The 17,594-nt window shown below is 54.2% G+C and overlaps 10 non-coding genes and 1 pseudogene across 10 annotated transcripts; all 11 read left to right on the forward strand.

Annotated features, from left to right (window-relative positions):
• The first annotated feature begins 1,615 nt into the window (after positions 1-1,615).
• On the forward strand, positions 1,616-1,801 carry LOC140584146 (U2 spliceosomal RNA). The gene has a single exon (XR_011986176.1). It is a non-coding gene; the product is annotated as a U2 spliceosomal RNA (small nuclear RNA).
• Positions 1,802-2,229: 428 nt separating this feature from the next.
• Positions 2,230-2,343, forward strand: LOC140584302 (U5 spliceosomal RNA). Its single transcript, XR_011986264.1, has one exon. It is a non-coding gene; the product is annotated as a U5 spliceosomal RNA (small nuclear RNA).
• A 195-nt stretch (positions 2,344-2,538) lies between these two features.
• LOC140585358 (U2 spliceosomal RNA) lies at positions 2,539-2,730 on the forward strand. Its single transcript, XR_011987318.1, has one exon. It is a non-coding gene; the product is annotated as a U2 spliceosomal RNA (small nuclear RNA).
• A 442-nt stretch (positions 2,731-3,172) lies between these two features.
• On the forward strand, positions 3,173-3,286 carry LOC140584303 (U5 spliceosomal RNA). The gene has a single exon (XR_011986265.1). It is a non-coding gene; the product is annotated as a U5 spliceosomal RNA (small nuclear RNA).
• Positions 3,287-9,007: 5,721 nt separating this feature from the next.
• LOC140584215 (U2 spliceosomal RNA) lies at positions 9,008-9,195 on the forward strand. Its single transcript, XR_011986192.1, has one exon. It is a non-coding gene; the product is annotated as a U2 spliceosomal RNA (small nuclear RNA).
• Positions 9,196-9,619: 424 nt separating this feature from the next.
• Positions 9,620-9,733, forward strand: LOC140584304 (U5 spliceosomal RNA). Its single transcript, XR_011986266.1, has one exon. It is a non-coding gene; the product is annotated as a U5 spliceosomal RNA (small nuclear RNA).
• A 195-nt stretch (positions 9,734-9,928) lies between these two features.
• Positions 9,929-10,120, forward strand: LOC140585369 (U2 spliceosomal RNA). The gene has a single exon (XR_011987329.1). It is a non-coding gene; the product is annotated as a U2 spliceosomal RNA (small nuclear RNA).
• Positions 10,121-10,552: 432 nt separating this feature from the next.
• LOC140584305 (U5 spliceosomal RNA) lies at positions 10,553-10,666 on the forward strand. Its single transcript, XR_011986267.1, has one exon. It is a non-coding gene; the product is annotated as a U5 spliceosomal RNA (small nuclear RNA).
• A 195-nt stretch (positions 10,667-10,861) lies between these two features.
• On the forward strand, positions 10,862-11,053 carry LOC140585380 (U2 spliceosomal RNA). The gene has a single exon (XR_011987340.1). It is a non-coding gene; the product is annotated as a U2 spliceosomal RNA (small nuclear RNA).
• A 432-nt stretch (positions 11,054-11,485) lies between these two features.
• On the forward strand, positions 11,486-11,599 carry LOC140584306 (U5 spliceosomal RNA). Its single transcript, XR_011986268.1, has one exon. It is a non-coding gene; the product is annotated as a U5 spliceosomal RNA (small nuclear RNA).
• A 5,727-nt stretch (positions 11,600-17,326) lies between these two features.
• On the forward strand, positions 17,327-17,505 carry LOC140584181 (U2 spliceosomal RNA; annotated as a pseudogene).
• Positions 17,506-17,594: the final 89 nt, after the last annotated feature.

Here is a 17,594-nt window from a genome sequence, read left to right on the forward strand (position 1 = left end):
GAAGTGATGTATCTCGGAAAGGACAGTGGGGGGAGGGATGTTATTGACTTTCCTCTCAAGCTTGACTGCCTGTTCTTCTCGCAGCTCTGCACGCGCCTGGCAGCTCCCCTCGAGCACCCCCATCAGCACTTTGTGCGTCTGTGGCTGGCTCTCCCCATGAGACGCCTGGTGGCGTCGTGGACCAACCTCGGCCCCAAGGCTGAGACCCTGCCGGCCCACTACAGCCACGCTGTCAAGTGGAGTAAGTTTATTCCGGCAGGTGTCAAGACAGAGGCCTTGACCAAGCATAGAGCGCTTTACAGGGCTTTGCTTGGTCATAGGGATACTCGGGCCATGTTGGGCCTGGAGGAAGGCACATGGGCGAGAATCCAGCCTAAGGGTTTGGATCACAGGCTGCAGGACCTGAACTGGCAGTGCCTTCATGGTAAGCTGCCAGTCAGGGACGTCTTACATAGGCATAAGCTGACCAGACACCCCCGCTGCCCCAGGGCCGAGTGCAGCGAGGATGAGACCATCAGGCACGTGTTTTGGGACTGTGGGCATGCACAGAGAGTTTGGGGGTTGGTAGCGGGCCTGTGTGGACGTGTGGACCCGCAGCCCGGTCTGACCTACGACAAGGTGTTGAAGGGGTGGGACCCCAAGCTCCATAACCCCTTCGGCCCCTGGATGTGGCTGCTGGTCAGCATTACCAAGCGAGAGCTGTGGAATGCCAGGACCGCGCTCATCCGCAGAGGGGTTCATCTGGAGGCACAAGGGGTGTTCCGTAAAATCCGGGCCGACTTGGGTTTCAGGAAGGAGACTGACGTCATCCAGCGGGGCTACCACGAGGCCAAGGAGAGGTGGAAGGGCCTCTTTTGGCTTTAGCTCCGTTTCGTTTAGGTGGTGACGCTCCATTCTACAGGGTGGACATGACGCACCTTTCTGGAGCACACAGAAGGTACTTTGGGTTTTAGGTGAGTGTGCTTTGTTTTTTTGTGCGTGTGTTGTATTTCAAATACTTTTTTAATAATTGCATGTACAGAATTTATTGTGCACTACTGGTTGATCACTTTTAGCACGTATTTATTAATATTAACATTATCTATTAACATTTTAATCTATTTGGTGTGCTTTGTTTCTGTGATTAACCGTATTTTATGCCCGAAGTCTCAGATTTTATGTGTGTGGATGGTGTATAACCCTGTTTTAACCCGACCCTTGTGTTTGAAATTTGTGGTCTGTGGGTCTGTTCCTCTTTTAAGGTTTTAACCTTTTAATGGCTTGCATTTGAGGTGACATTTTATTTGTAGAAATGGCCAGATGAATGTAATTAAAGGGTAAATGTGTGTAATTTTAATTGTTGATTTTATTACTGTTTTGATTATTTTATGGTATATAGTTCTGCATAATTTGTTTGTTTAATACTGTTTTAATATGTCTTATTATTATGATTCTATTGTATTGCCATTGATGTGTATTATGTTAAAAATTTCAACCTTTTACATTGTTGTAATATTTGTTTATGATGTATGCTGGAAAGGTTGTTTTAATATGCATGGATGACGATGCCAATTTTAAAAGTGTAGGTTTGATGTTTATATGTTTTGATCAGGTGGTGTTGATTTAAATGATGTGCAGAACTGTTTAATAAAGTATGGAAAAAAAAAATCTGTTCTTATCAGTTTAATATCTGATACGTCCCCCATGGAGGGGACCACATATTAAACGGATTTTTGGAACAGGGAGCCGGAAGTGGGGCTTGCCCCGTCCGCTCCACGCATCGACCCGGTATTGCAGTGCTTCCGGGAATGGTGCACCTCTACTGCCCCCTGTTGTCGAAAGGCAGAACTGACTGACTGACTGACTGACTGACTGAGTGAGTGAGTGAGTGAGTGAGTGAGTGAGTGACTAATAGACTGAGTGCTGTGAGGGGGGGGGCCCTGTCTGTGCGTGGCCCCCGTTTCCCGCCGTTTTTCTTTTTTTTTTTTTTTTTTTTTTTTTTTTTTAAAGGAAGGTGACACACTGTTTGTGCGGTGGACAGCTGCGCTGAGGTAAGGCATGATGTCATCTTTGCCTTTTGAATTTCCCCTCATGTTTGTTAAAATGATTGCTGTCTTTTGAGAGGACAGGAGGACAGGGAGGAGTCGGGGCCCCGAGGACGGCGGCTGCGACGCCCCTGGGCATTCTACTCCGAGCGGGGGCGTCACGCAGGCCCGGCTAACGGCGACGGGCTTGGCGGCGGCCCCATATCGACTCGGGTCTCTCTTCATCCCGTATAAATCTTTCGCCTTTTACTAAAGATTTCCGTGGAGAGGGATAGCGATGAGTTCATGGTATTTTTGGAGGCTCTGCCCAAGCAGAGCTGCACTGCTGCTGTCAAAGGAAGACTGGGCCCGGCTTAGCGGCTGGCGTTAGGTGCCCGGTGGCGCGGCTGTGGTCTCCCTGGATCACGCGTGGACTCGCTGGGCGACACCTGCCAGAGGGGCTGGTGAGGGCTGAGCCGCGCCAGCTCCGTCGGCATCCCGCATGCCGGCGCCCGGCGGGGCGCAATTTGTGGGTATCGCTTCTCGGCCTTTTGGCTAAGATCAAGTGTAGTATCTGTTCTTATCAGTTTAATATCTGATACGTCCCCCATGGAGGGGACCACATATTAAACGGATTTTTGGAACAGGGAGCCGGAAGTGGGGCTTGCCCCGTCCGCTCCACGCATCGACCCGGTATTGCAGTGCTTCCGGGAATGGTGCACCTCTACTGCCCCCTGTTGTCGAAAGGCAGAACTGACTGACTGACTGACTGACTGACTGACTGACTGAGTGAGTGAGTGAGTGAGTGAGTGAGTGAGTGAGTGAGTGACTAATAGACTGAGTGCTGTGAGGGGGGGGGCCCTGTCTGTGCGTGGCCCCCGTTTCCCGCCGTTTTTTTTTTTTTTTTTTTTTTTTTTTTTTTTTTAAAGGAAGGTGACACACTGTTTGTGCGGTGGACAGCTGCGCTGAGGTAAGGCATGATGTCATCTTTGCCTTTTGAATTTCCCCTCATGTTTGTTAAAATGATTGCTGTCTTTTGAGAGGACAGGAGGACAGGGAGGAGTCGGGGCCCCGAGGACGGCGGCTGCGACGCCCCTGGGCATTCTACTCCGAGCGGGGGCGTCACGCAGGCCCGGCTAACGGCGACGGGCTTGGCGGCGGCCCCATATCGACTCGGGTCTCTCTTCATCCCGTATAAATCTTTCGCCTTTTACTAAAGATTTCCGTGGAGAGGGATAGCGATGAGTTCATGGTATTTTTGGAGGCTCTGCCCAAGCAGAGCTGCACTGCTGCTGTCAAAGGAAGACTGGGCCCGGCTTAGCGGCTGGCGTTAGGTGCCCGGTGGCGCGGCTGTGGTCTCCCTGGATCACGCGTGGACTCGCCGGGCGACACCTGCCAGAGGGGCTGGTGAGGGCTGAGCCGCGCCAGCTCCGTCGGCATCCCGCATGCCGGCGCCCGGCGGGGCGCAATTTGTGGGTATCGCTTCTCGGCCTTTTGGCTAAGATCAAGTTTTTAAAAACTTTTGGCGTTTTTCTTAGCCGTTTTACCCGTCGTGTTTTTTAGTTTAGCGGATACCAAGGGGATCCTAATGCGTGCCCAGCAGGTGGCCTGACCGCCGCTGCCACGGGGTGAACCTTGGTATCCTGTTTTAGTGTTTTTCAGCCCTTGTTTGTTTTTATTCACTTTTATTATTTTATTTTTTAGTCTAGTTTTTAGCTCAGCCCGTCTTGGACTACGGCGGAAGGACCTCTGGAACACTGCGCCTTGCTCCACTCCGAGTGGGACGGCTGATGCCGGAGCACCCCAGCTGGAGGACGGCAGCTACGGCTCCCAGGACGGCAGTGACGGCCCCAGCGGCGGCTCCAGTGGCCGGGACGACCCCCTCCTCCGGACCGGGTCCGATGGTAGGTGGCGGTCTGCTTAACACGGCCCGGTTCCGTTGGAGGAACCTGGATGGAGAGGCCCAGTTTCACGACAGGGTCTTCTTCATCCGGGAGGTGGTGTTTGGTGTGCTGGGCTTTAAGCTGGAGGACCTGATCTGCGTCCAGAGGAACCATCCCCAGAGGTTTCTGGATGTTACCTTGGCCTCTGAGGAGGCATACCGGAGGGTGCTGGAGCAGAGCAAGTCCGACCACCCGCTCTTGAATATGTACTCGGTTGAGCCCTTGTGGTTTACGGACAAGCGGGTGGTAACGGTGCATGTGTTCAATCCTTACGTGTCGGCGGAGGCCGTCTGCCATTTCCTCACTAAACACGTTGAGGTTTTACCAGGACACAGAGACGTCCGGGACGAGCTGGGTGTGTGGAATGGGCGCCGCCAGTTTCAGGTGCGACTGCGGCCGGATGGAAAGGGGGGATATCTTCATCCCCCAGCCTACTTTTCCATCGGGCCCAACAGGGGGTACCTGTTCTACACTGGTCAGCCTACCTTCTGCCGGTCGTGCCAGGGCCAGGGACACAAGGCGGAGGACTGCCCGGACCTTAAGTGCCGTAACTGCCTTGAGCCCGGGCACATGGCTAAGGACTGTAAGGGCCCCCAACGTTGCCGCCACTGTAGCAGCGAGGAGCACCTGGCCCGTGTCTGCCCCCAGCGCTCCTATGCGGGCGTTCTGGCGGGTGGTGGGCAGGTGAGGCGGGTGCCGGACCGGGAGCTGCTCCCTGCCCCAAAGCCAGGGGGGCCTCAGGAGAGGTCAGTGGGGGCCCAGGAAGAAGTGGCCAGGTCCCCAGTGAAGACCCCGTTGGGGGCTGAGGGGCCCCGGGCTCAGGCTGGGCAGTCCCCGCAGGCCCGGGCCGGGGTCACCAAAAGGAAGAAGAAGGGTGACCCCAAGGACAAAACTAAGAAGACGAGGAAGGAAGCAGAGGAGGCAACAGGTACCCCCAAGGAGGCGGCGCCCCCAGCTGAGGCCCCTGTACAGGTCGTATCGCCCCCCGCCCCCAAAACAGAAGATATAAGTTGGAATTTGTCAATGTTGTCCCCAGCCCTTCCCCAGGAGGACATTACCTTTTCGGGCCTGGAGGTTTCACCAAACGACCAGGCCTACCTGGAGGACTCCATGCTGGGGAAAATTCTGGGCATGAGTGGGGAGGGGGAACAGGGGTCTTAATAGCTGGTTTTAGGGTTTATAGTTTTTAAAAAATTTTATGGTTTTAATGTCTTATTGTTTTATTCTTCTTTTAATCCCCCCATGGCTGGTTTTAAAATTTTTACTGTTAACGTCAGAGGGTTGAGGAACCCAGTCAAAAGGGCCGCGGTCTTTGATGAACTGACATCCTCCCCTTTCAATCTCTGTTTCTTACAGGAAGTCCACCTCAGGGACCAGCGGGACGTGGCTCTTTTCTCACAAGCGTGGAAGAGGGGTAAGTCCTGCTGGAGCGTTGGTGGTGTCCATTCTTCAGGCGTCGGCATCCTTTTTGGTGACCGGGCCTTTGAGAATGTGAGTACCTTCACTGTAGTGCAGGGAAGGGTTTTGGGAGTGGACGCCACCTGGAGAGGTCAGCACATCCGGGCGATGTGCGTTTACGCTCCAGTGGAGGCCTCGTCCCGCATTGCGCTTTTTGAGGAGCTGGCCCAGTTTTGTGTCACTAATAGACACATAATTTTAGGAGGGGACTTCAATACTTTTTTAGAAGGGAAAGGGGATGTCAGCACTAAACATTTTAGGAATTTGATCCGCAGCCTCAACCTCTCTGATGGTTTTAAAACGTGCAACCCCACAGATCCGGGCCATACCTGGCACAACAGTCGTGGGGCCAGCAGCCGTATTGATTATATTTTAGCTTCGCCCTCTGTTGTTTTTAGGAAGGTTTTGAGGTCTCCACGGTGGTACTCGGACCATACATCGGTCGAGGCCACAGTTTCCATTGACGCCCCTACCTTCGGGAGGGGCTATTGGAAGCTGAACGTGGAGATCTTAGAAGAGAGAGACTTTAGGTCTCTCTTCCTGGATCATTTTACTGCGTGGCGGGGCTGTAAGGCAGCCTACGTCTCCACGGCCGCATGGTGGGAGAGCGTAAAAGAGAGGGTTAGAGCTCTAGCTATCCACTATTGCGGCCAGCGTAAAGCTAAAAGGCTTTACGAAATCCAACGGCTAGAGACCAGGCTGCAGAGGGAGTATGCCCGCCACAACAACGGAGGGGCTTTTAACTTTGAGGAGGTGCAGGCAGCCAAAGCTAAGCTGAGGGGCCTGCACGAGCAATCGGCTGCGGCCTCCTTGTTTTGGGCCAGGGCTTTGGAAAGGGAGGAGAATGAGAAATGTACAGCCTTCTTCTTTAATAAGGTGAAACTGGCCCGTGAGGAAAAGTGTTTCACTGCCCTCCGGGACCAAGGAGGCAACCTGGTCTCCGATTCGGCCCGGATGCTGGAGGTTGCTAAATGTTTTTACGGTGACCTTTTTAAGAAAAGGGAGACCGAACCTGAGCTAGGGGAGCAGTTTTTATCTAAACTCAAACCTAGTCTTCCCAGTGAGGCAAGGGACAGCTTAGATGCCCCCTTCACTCTAGCCGAGCTGACTGAGGTGCTAGGCAAAATGAACCGGCGCAAAGTTCCTGGTCTCGATGGACTCCCCGTGGAATTCTATTCCACGTTTTGGGAAGTCCTCGGGCCGGAGCTGCTAGAAGTGGCTGAGGACGTGCAGCGTCAGGGCATGCTCACCAAGAGCATGCGGTCAGGGGTCTTGTCTTTGTTGTACAAGAAGGGCGATCGTGCCGAACTTGGCAACTGGAGACCCCTGACAATGCTTTGCGTAGATGCAAAGATCATAGCAAAGACCCTAACTGAGCGCCTAAAAAAGGCCATGACCCACCTGGTCCATAGTGACCAGACTTGCGGGGTCCCGGGTCGATCTGCGACTTGGAATTTACATTTAATTCGGGACGCGATCGCCTGGGCTGAGGACAGGAATGTCCCTCTGGCACTCGTTAGCTTGGACCAGGAGAAGGCGTTTGACCGAGTGGACCACTGCTTCCTGTTTGGGGTATTGAGCAGGCTAGGTTTTGGGCCTAAGTTCTTGGGATGGGTTCATGCGCTTTATACTGAGGTTGGTAGCCATGTGTCGATTAATGGTTCCCTCAGTGATTGGGTTCCCCAGTCAAGTGGAGTGAGGCAGGGTTGCCCTCTCTCCCCCCTCCTCTACGCTCTATATATAGAGCCGTTGGCGAGCGCCATCCGTGCCCATCCAGGTATCAACGGCCTGATCCTGCCAGGGAGTGGGGGCCTGACGGTAAAGCTGGCCCAGTACGCAGACGATACCACTCTGTTTGTGTGCTCGGACCATGCGCTCGGTCACGCCCTGGGCTTGGTGCAGGCGTTCGGGAAGGCCTCCGGGGCTGCACTTAACCTTAGCAAGTCGGTGGTCAAGTACTTTGGCAGCTGGAAGGCGAGAGAGGACGTCCCGGGGGGGCTCACTCTCTGCGGCGGCCCTCTCAAGGTGTTGGGGGTTAACTTTCTTTCGAAAGGTGCTGCCCGGGTAAACTGGGAAGAGCGTTTGACGATCGCCAGGCGGAAGATGGGGATGTGGAAGGCCAGGTCCCTGTCCTTCCTGGGTAAGGTTCTCGCCTTGAAGGTTGATATCCTTCCCACCCTCCTCTACCTCGCCCATGTGTTCCCCATGCCCCGCTTCATGCGGAGAGGCTTAACTAAGGATGTGTTTAACCTTGTTTGGGGCGGCAGGTATGAGTATGTGAGGAGGGAAGTGATGTACCTTGGAAAGGACAGTGGGGGGAGGGATGTTCCTGACTTCCCTCTCAAGCTTGACTGCCTGTTCTTCTCCCAGATCTGTGCACGTCTGGTGGCTCCCCTAGAACACCCCCACCAGTATTTTGTTCACTTGTGGCTGGCCCTGCCCATGAGACGTCTGTTGACGTCGTGGTCCAACGCCGGGCCCAAGGCGGAGACGCTGCCGACCCACTATCACCATGCTATTAAGTGGAGTAAGTCTCTTCCGGCAGGTCTCCCCCCAGGGACCCTCACCAGGCACCGAGCCCTGTATCGGGCTGTGCTGGTGAAGAGGGGAACCCGTGCTGTGCTGGGCCTGGAGAAGGACACCTGGACCAGGATCCAGCCCAAGGGGTTGGATAACCGGCTGCAGGACCTGAACTGGCAGTGTGTGCATGGTAAGCTGCCGGTCAGGGATGTACTGTACAGGCACAAGCTGACCAGACACTCAGGCTGCCCACGTCCCGAGTGCTCAGAGGAGGAGACCCTCAGGCACGCCTTTTGGGACTGTGGGTATGCCAGGGAGGTCTGGAGATCAGTGCAAGGCCTGTGCAGGAAACTAGACCCGCAGTTTGTGTTGTCCTACGATAAGGTGATGATGGGGTGGCCCCAAGGTCCTCAGACTCCCTTCCCGCCCCGGATGTGGCTGCTGATCAGCATGACCAAACGTGAACTTTGGAATGCAAGGTCGGCACTCATCCATAAAGGGGCAGATTTGAGGGCCTGGGGATTATATCGAAAGATTGTGGCGGACTTGGATTTCAGGATGGAGCGGGACATCATCCAGTGGGGCTATCACGAGGCCAAGGAAAGGTGGAAGGGCCTTCTGCGGCCATAGCCCCACTAACATCTTGGTGAGTACGAGCTCCATCCAGGAAGGTCGGTGTGGCACGTGAGTTGTGAACGCACGCACCTTATACTGTGCCTTTCTTGGTGGTGCGTTAATGTTTTTTTTTTCAGTGTCACACCATAAAGTTCACAAGGATCGGAAACCCTTTGCAATGGGATTTTAAGCCTGGGGGTGATTTTGAAAATAACCACTGACACTCAATGGTTTTTGATTAATATTTGCTTATTTATTGAATGTCTGGTGTGGTTTATGTATTTTATATTTAAATTTTAAACTCTGATATGGGCTGAATTTTAACGGTGTGTTAATGTCTTGTTTGAAATCCTTTTAAGGAGATTATAATTGTAATATTTTATTGATTGAAATAAAAATTGTAATTGAATTTGAAATAGCCGGAATGATGAGTGAAGGTTGGCCGAGTTGATGAAGCGACGGGTATCCAACTCTGACTGGTACAAAAAAAAAAAAAAAAAAATCTGTTCTTATCAGTTTAATATCTGATACGTCCCCCATGGAGGGGACCACATATTAAACGGATTTTTGGAACAGGGAGCCGGAAGTGGGGCTTGCCCCGTCCGCTCCACGCATCGACCCGGTATTGCAGTGCTTCCGGGAATGGTGCACCTCTACTGCCCCCTGTTGTCGAAAGGCAGAACTGACTGACTGACTGACTGACTGACTGACTGAGTGAGTGAGTGAGTGAGTGAGTGACTAATAGACTGAGTGCTGTGAGGGGGGGGGCCCTGTCTGTGCGTGGCCCCCGTTTCCCGCCGTTTTTCTTTTTTTTTTTTTTTTTTTTTTTTTTTTTTAAAGGAAGGTGACACACTGTTTGTGCGGTGGACAGCTGCGCTGAGGTAAGGCATGATGTCATCTTTGCCTTTTGAATTTCCCCTCATGTTTGTTAAAATGATTGCTGTCTTTTGAGAGGACAGGAGGACAGGGAGGAGTCGGGGCCCCGAGGACGGCGGCTGCGACGCCCCTGGGCATTCTACTCCGAGCGGGGGCGTCACGCAGGCCCGGCTAACGGCGACGGGCTTGGCGGCGGCCCCATATCGACTCGGGTCTCTCTTCATCCCGTATAAATCTTTCGCCTTTTACTAAAGATTTCCGTGGAGAGGGATAGCGATGAGTTCATGGTATTTTTGGAGGCTCTGCCCAAGCAGAGCTGCACTGCTGCTGTCAAAGGAAGACTGGGCCCGGCTTAGCGGCTGGCGTTAGGTGCCCGGTGGCGCGGCTGTGGTCTCCCTGGATCACGCGTGGACTCGCCGGGCGACACCTGCCAGAGGGGCTGGTGAGGGCTGAGCCGCGCCAGCTCCGTCGGCATCCCGCATGCCGGCGCCCGGCGGGGCGCAATTTGTGGGTATCGCTTCTCGGCCTTTTGGCTAAGATCAAGTGTAGTATCTGTTCTTATCAGTTTAATATCTGATACGTCCCCCATGGAGGGGACCACATATTAAACGGATTTTTGGAACAGGGAGCCGGAAGTGGGGCTTGCCCCGTCCGCTCCACGCATCGACCCGGTATTGCAGTGCTTCCGGGAATGGTGCACCTCTACTGCCCCCTGTTGTCGAAAGGCAGAACTGACTGACTGACTGACTGACTGACTGACTGAGTGAGTGAGTGAGTGAGTGAGTGAGTGAGTGACTAATAGACTGAGTGCTGTGAGGGGGGGGGCCCTGTCTGTGCGTGGCCCCCGTTTCCCGCCGTTTTTCTTTTTTTTTTTTTTTTTTTTTTTTTTTTTTAAAGGAAGGTGACACACTGTTTGTGCGGTGGACAGCTGCGCTGAGGTAAGGCATGATGTCATCTTTGCCTTTTGAATTTCCCCTCATGTTTGTTAAAATGATTGCTGTCTTTTGAGAGGACAGGAGGACAGGGAGGAGTCGGGGCCCCGAGGACGGCGGCTGCGACGCCCCTGGGCATTCTACTCCGAGCGGGGGCGTCACGCAGGCCCGGCTAACGGCGACGGGCTTGGCGGCGGCCCCATATCGACTCGGGTCTCTCTTCATCCCGTATAAATCTTTCGCCTTTTACTAAAGATTTCCGTGGAGAGGGATAGCGATGAGTTCATGGTATTTTTGGAGGCTCTGCCCAAGCAGAGCTGCACTGCTGCTGTCAAAGGAAGACTGGGCCCGGCTTAGCGGCTGGCGTTAGGTGCCCGGTGGCGCGGCTGTGGTCTCCCTGGATCACGCGTGGACTCGCCGGGCGACACCTGCCAGAGGGGCTGGTGAGGGCTGAGCCGCGCCAGCTCCGTCGGCATCCCGCATGCCGGCGCCCGGCGGGGCGCAATTTGTGGGTATCGCTTCTCGGCCTTTTGGCTAAGATCAAGTGTAGTATCTGTTCTTATCAGTTTAATATCTGATACGTCCCCCATGGAGGGGACCACATATTAAACGGATTTTTGGAACAGGGAGCCGGAAGTGGGGCTTGCCCCGTCCGCTCCACGCATCGACCCGGTATTGCAGTGCTTCCGGGAATGGTGCACCTCTACTGCCCCCTGTTGTCGAAAGGCAGAACTGACTGACTGACTGACTGACTGAGTGAGTGAGTGAGTGAGTGAGTGAGTGAGTGAGTGAGTGACTAATAGACTGAGTGCTGTGAGGGGGGGGGCCCTGTCTGTGCGTGGCCCCCGTTTCCCGCCGTTTTTCTTTTTTTTTTTTTTTTTTTTTTTTTTTTTTAAAGGAAGGTGACACACTGTTTGTGCGGTGGACAGCTGCGCTGAGGTAAGGCATGATGTCATCTTTGCCTTTTGAATTTCCCCTCATGTTTGTTAAAATGATTGCTGTCTTTTGAGAGGACAGGAGGACAGGGAGGAGTCGGGGCCCCGAGGACGGCGGCTGCGACGCCCCTGGGCATTCTACTCCGAGCGGGGGCGTCACGCAGGCCCGGCTAACGGCGACGGGCTTGGCGGCGGCCCCATATCGACTCGGGTCTCTCTTCATCCCGTATAAATCTTTCGCCTTTTACTAAAGATTTCCGTGGAGAGGGATAGCGATGAGTTCATGGTATTTTTGGAGGCTCTGCCCAAGCAGAGCTGCACTGCTGCTGTCAAAGGAAGACTGGGCCCGGCTTAGCGGCTGGCGTTAGGTGCCCGGTGGCGCGGCTGTGGTCTCCCTGGATCACGCGTGGACTCGCTGGGCGACACCTGCCAGAGGGGCTGGTGAGGGCTGAGCCGCGCCAGCTCCGTCGGCATCCCGCATGCCGGCGCCCGGCGGGGCGCAATTTGTGGGTATCGCTTCTCGGCCTTTTGGCTAAGATCAAGTTTTTAACAACTTTTGGCGTTTTTCTTAGCCGTTTTACCCGTCGTGTTTTTTAGTTTAGCGGATACCAAGGGGATCCTAATGCGTGCCCAGCAGGGGGCCTGACCGCCGCTGCCACGGGGTGAACCTTGGTATCCTGTTTTAGTGTTTTTCAGCCCTTGTTTGTTTTTATTCACTTTTATTATTTTATTTTTTAGTTTAGTTTTTAGCTCAGCCCGTCTTGGACTACGGCGGAAGGACCTCTGGAACACTGCGCCTTGCTCCACTCCGAGTGGGACGGCTGATGCCGGAGCACCCCAGCTGGAGGATGGCAGCTACGGCTCCCAGGACGGCAGTGACGGCCCCAGCGGCGGCTCCAGTGGCCGGGACGACCCCCTCCTCCGGACCGGGTCCGATGGTAGGTGGCGGTCTGCTTAACACGGCCCGGTTCCGTTGGAGGAACCTGGATGGAGAGGCCCAGTTTCACGACAGGGTCTTCTTCATCCGGGAGGTGGTGTTTGGTGTGCTGGGCTTTAAGCTGGAGGACCTGATCTGCGTCCAGAGGAACCATCCCCAGAGGTTTCTGGATGTTACCTTGGCCTCTGAGGAGGCATACCGGAGGGTGCTGGAGCAGAGCAAGTCCGACCACCCGCTCTTGAATATGTACTCGGTTGAGCCCTTGTGGTTTACGGACAAGCGGGTGGTAACGGTGCATGTGTTCAATCCTTACGTGTCGGCGGAGGCCGTCTGCCATTTCCTCACTAAACACGTTGAGGTTTTACCAGGACACAGAGACGTCCGGGACGAGCTGGGTGTGTGGAATGGGCGCCGCCAGTTTCAGGTGCGACTGCGGCCGGATGGAAAGGGGGGATATCTTCATCCCCCAGCCTACTTTTCCATCGGGCCCAACAGGGGGTACCTGTTCTACACTGGACAGCCTACCTTCTGCCGGTCGTGCCAGGGCCATGGACACAAGGCGGAGGACTGCCCGGACCTTAAGTGCCGTAACTGCCTTGAGCCCGGGCACATGGCTAAGGACTGTAAGGGCCCCCAACGTTGCCGCCACTGTAGCAGCGAGGAGCACCTGGCCCGTGTCTGCCCCCAGCGCTCCTATGCGGGCGTTCTGGCGGGTGGTGGGCAGGTGAGGCGGGTGCCGGACCGGGAGCTGCTCCCTGCCCCAAAGCCAGGGGGGCCTCAGGAGAGGTCAGTGGGGGCCCAGGAAGAAGTGGCCAGGTCCCCAGTGAAGACCCCGTTGGGGGCTGAGGGGCCCCGGGCTCAGGCTGGGCAGTCCCCGCAGGCCCGGGCCGGGGTCACCAAAAGGAAGAAGAAGGGTGACCCCAAGGACAAAACTAAGAAGACGAGGAAGGAAGCAGAGGAGGCAACAGGTACCCCCAAGGAGGCGGCGCCCCCAGCTGAGGCCCCTGTACAGGTCGTATCGCCCCCCGCCCCCAAAACAGAAGATATAAGTTGGAATTTGTCAATGTTGTCCCCAGCCCTTCCCCAGGAGGACATTACCTTTTCGGGCCTGGAGGTTTCACCAAACGACCAGGCCTACCTGGAGGACTCCATGCTGGGGAAAATTCTGGGCATGAGCGGGGAGGGGGAACAGGGGTCTTAATAGCTGGTTTTAGGGTTTATAGTTTTTAAAATTTTTATGGTTTTAATTTCTTATTGTTTTATTCTTTTTTTAATCCCCCCATGGCTGATTTTAAAATTTTTACTGTTAACGTCAGAGGGTTGAGGAACCCAGTCAAAAGGGCCGCGGTCTTTGATGAACTGACATCCTCCCCTTTCAATCTCTGTTTCTTGCAGGAAGTCCACCTCAGGGACCAGCGGGACGTGGCTCTTTTCTCACAAGCGTGGAAGAGGGGTAAGTCCTGCTGGAGCGTTGGTGGTGTCCATTCTTCAGGCGTCGGCATCCTTTTTGGTGACCGGGCCTTTGAGAATGTGAGTACCTTCACTGTAGTGCAGGGAAGGGTTTTGGGAGTGGACGCCACCTGGAGAGGTCAGCACATCCGGGCGATGTGCGTTTACGCTCCAGTGGAGGCCTCGTCCCGCATTGCGCTTTTTGAGGAGCTGGCCCAGTTTTGTGTCACTAATAGACACATAATTTTAGGAGGGGACTTCAATACTTTTTTAGAAGGGAAAGGGGATGTCAGCACTAAACATTTTAGGAATTTGATCCGCAGCCTCAACCTCTCTGATGGTTTTAAAACGTGCAACCCCACAGATCCGGGCCATACCTGGCACAACAGTCGTGGGGCCAGCAGCCGTATTGATTATATTTTAGCTTCGCCCTCTGTTGTTTTTAGGAAGGTTTTGAGGTCTCCACGGTGGTACTCGGACCATACATCGGTCGAGGCCACAGTTTCCATTGACGCCCCTACCTTCGGGAGGGGCTATTGGAAGCTGAACGTGGAGATCTTAGAAGAGAGAGACTTTAGGTCTCTCTTCCTGGATCATTTTACTGCGTGGCGGGGCTGTAAGGCAGCCTACGTCTCCACGGCCGCATGGTGGGAGAGCGTAAAAGAGAGGGTTAGAGCTCTAGCTATCCACTATTGCGGCCAGCGTAAAGCTAAAAGGCTTTACGAAATCCAACGGCTAGAGACCAGGCTGCAGAGGGAGTATGCCCGCCACAACAACGGAGGGGCTTTTAACTTTGAGGAGGTGCAGGCAGCCAAAGCTAAGCTGAGGGGCCTGCACGAGCAATCGGCTGCGGCCTCCTTGTTTTGGGCCAGGGCTTTGGAAAGGGAGGAGAATGAGAAATGTACAGCCTTCTTCTTTAATAAGGTGAAACTGGCCCGTGAGGAAAAGTGTTTCACTGCCCTCCGGGACCAAGGAGGCAACCTGGTCTCCGATTCGGCCCGGATGCTGGAGGTTGCTAAATGTTTTTACGGTGACCTTTTTAAGAAAAGGGAGACCGAACCTGAGCTAGGGGAGCAGTTTTTATCTAAACTCAAACCTAGTCTTCCCAGTGAGGCAAGGGACAGCTTAGATGCCCCCTTCACTCTAGCCGAGCTGACTGAGGTGCTAGGCAAAATGAACCGGCGCAAAGTTCCTGGTCTCGATGGACTCCCCGTGGAATTCTATTCCACGTTTTGGGAAGTCCTCGGGCCGGAGCTGCTAGAAGTGGCTGAGGACGTGCAGCGTCAGGGCATGCTCACCAAGAGCATGCGGTCAGGGGTCTTGTCTTTGTTGTACAAGAAGGGCGATCGTGCCGAACTTGGCAACTGGAGACCCCTGACAATGCTTTGCGTAGATGCAAAGATCATAGCAAAGACCCTAACTGAGCGCCTAAAAAAGGCCATGACCCACCTGGTCCATAGTGACCAGACTTGCGGGGTCCCGGGTCGATCTGCGACTTGGAATTTACATTTAATTCGGGACGCGATCGCCTGGGCTGAGGACAGGAATGTCCCTCTGGCACTCGTTAGCTTGGACCAGGAGAAGGCGTTTGACCGAGTGGACCACTGCTTCCTGTTTGGGGTATTGAGCAGGCTAGGTTTTGGGCCTAAGTTCTTGGGATGGGTTCATGCGCTTTATACTGAGGTTGGTAGCCATGTGTCGATTAATGGTTCCCTCAGTGATTGGGTTCCCCAGTCAAGTGGAGTGAGGCAGGGTTGCCCTCTCTCCCCCCTCCTCTACGCTCTATATATAGAGCCGTTGGCGAGCGCCATCCGTGCCCATCCAGGTATCAACGGCCTGATCCTGCCAGGGAGTGGGGGCCTGACGGTAAAGCTGGCCCAGTACGCAGACGATACCACTCTGTTTGTGTGCTCGGACCATGCGCTCGGTCACGCCCTGGGCTTGGTGCAGGCGTTCGGGAAGGCCTCCGGGGCTGCACTTAACCTGAGCAAGTCGGTGGTCAAGTACTTTGGCAGCTGGAAGGCGAGAGAGGACGTCCCGGGGGGGCTCACTCTCTGCGGCGGCCCTCTCAAGGTGTTGGGGGTTAACTTTCTTTCGAAAGGTGCTGCCCGGGTAAACTGGGAAGAGCGTTTGACGATCGCCAGGCGGAAGATGGGGATGTGGAAGGCCAGGTCCCTGTCCTTCCTGGGTAAGGTTCTCGCCTTGAAGGTTGATATCCTTCCCACCCTCCTCTACCTCGCCCATGTGTTCCCCATGCCCCGCTTCATGCGGAGAGGCTTAACTAAGGATGTGTTTAACCTTGTTTGGGGCGGCAGGTATGAGTATGTGAGGAGGGAAGTGATGTACCTTGGAAAGGACAGTGGGGGGAGGGATGTTCCTGACTTCCCTCTCAAGCTTGACTGCCTGTTCTTCTCCCAGATCTGTGCACGTCTGGTGGCTCCCCTAGAACACCCCCACCAGTATTTTGTTCACTTGTGGCTGGCCCTGCCCATGAGACGTCTGTTGACGTCGTGGTCCAACGCCGGGCCCAAGGCGGAGACGCTGCCGACCCACTATCACCATGCTATTAAGTGGAGTAAGTCTCTTCCGGCAGGTCTCCCCCCAGGGACCCTCACCAGGCACCGAGCCCTGTATCGGGCTGTGCTGGTGAAGAGGGGAACCCGTGCTGTGCTGGGCCTGGAGAAGGACACCTGGACCAGGATCCAGCCCAAGGGGTTGGATAACCGGCTGCAGGACCTGAACTGGCAGTGTGTGCATGGTAAGCTGCCGGTCAGGGATGTACTGTACAGGCACAAGCTGACCAGACACTCAGGCTGCCCACGTCCCGAGTGCTCAGAGGAGGAGACCCTCAGGCACGCCTTTTGGGACTGTGGGTATGCCAGGGAGGTCTGGAGATCAGTGCAAGGCCTGTGCAGGAAACTAGACCCGCAGTTTGTGTTGTCCTACGATAAGGTGATGATGGGGTGGCCCCAAGGTCCTCAGACTCCCTTCCCGCCCCGGATGTGGCTGCTGATCAGCATGACCAAACGTGAACTTTGGAATGCAAGGTCGGCACTCATCCATAAAGGGGCAGATTTGAGGGCCTGGGGATTATATCGAAAGATTGTGGCGGACTTGGATTTCAGGATGGAGCGGGACATCATCCAGTGGGGCTATCACGAGGCCAAGGAAAGGTGGAAGGGCCTTCTGCGGCCATAGCCCCACTAACATCTTGGTGAGTACGAGCTCCATCCAGGAAGGTCGGTGTGGCACGTGAGTTGTGAACGCACGCACCTTATACTGTGCCTTTCTTGGTGGTGCGTTAATGTTTTTTTTTTCAGTGTCACACCATAAAGTTCACAAGGATCGGAAACCCTTTGCAATGGGATTTTAAGCCTGGGGGTGATTTTGAAAATAACCACTGACACTCAATGGTTTTTGATTAATATTTGCTTATTTATTGAATGTCTGGTGTGGTTTATGTATTTTATATTTAAATTTTAAACTCTGATATGGGCTGAATTTTAACGGTGTGTTAATGTCTTGTTTGAAATCCTTTTAAGGAGATTATAATTGTAATATTTTATTGATTGAAATAAAAATTGTAATTGAATTTGAAATAGCCGGAATGATGAGTGAAGGTTGGCCGAGTTGATGAAGCGACGGGTATCCAACTCTGACTGGTTTGAAAAAAAAAAAAAAAATCTGTTCTTATCAGTTTAATATCTGATACGTCCCCCATGGAGGGGACCACATATTAAACGGATTTTTGGAACAGGGAGCCGGAAGTGGGGCTTGCCCCGTCCGCTCCACGCATCGACCCGGTATTGCAGTGCTTCCGGGAATGGTGCACCTCTACTGCCCCCTGTTGTCGAAAGGCAGAACTGACTGACTGACTGACTGACTGACTGAGTGAGTGAGTGAGTGAGTGAGTGAGTGAGTGAGTG

This window comes from Paramormyrops kingsleyae, unplaced genomic scaffold, assembly GCF_048594095.1.
Source record: "Paramormyrops kingsleyae isolate MSU_618 unplaced genomic scaffold, PKINGS_0.4 ups31, whole genome shotgun sequence".
NCBI lineage: Eukaryota > Metazoa > Chordata > Actinopteri > Osteoglossiformes > Mormyridae > Paramormyrops > Paramormyrops kingsleyae.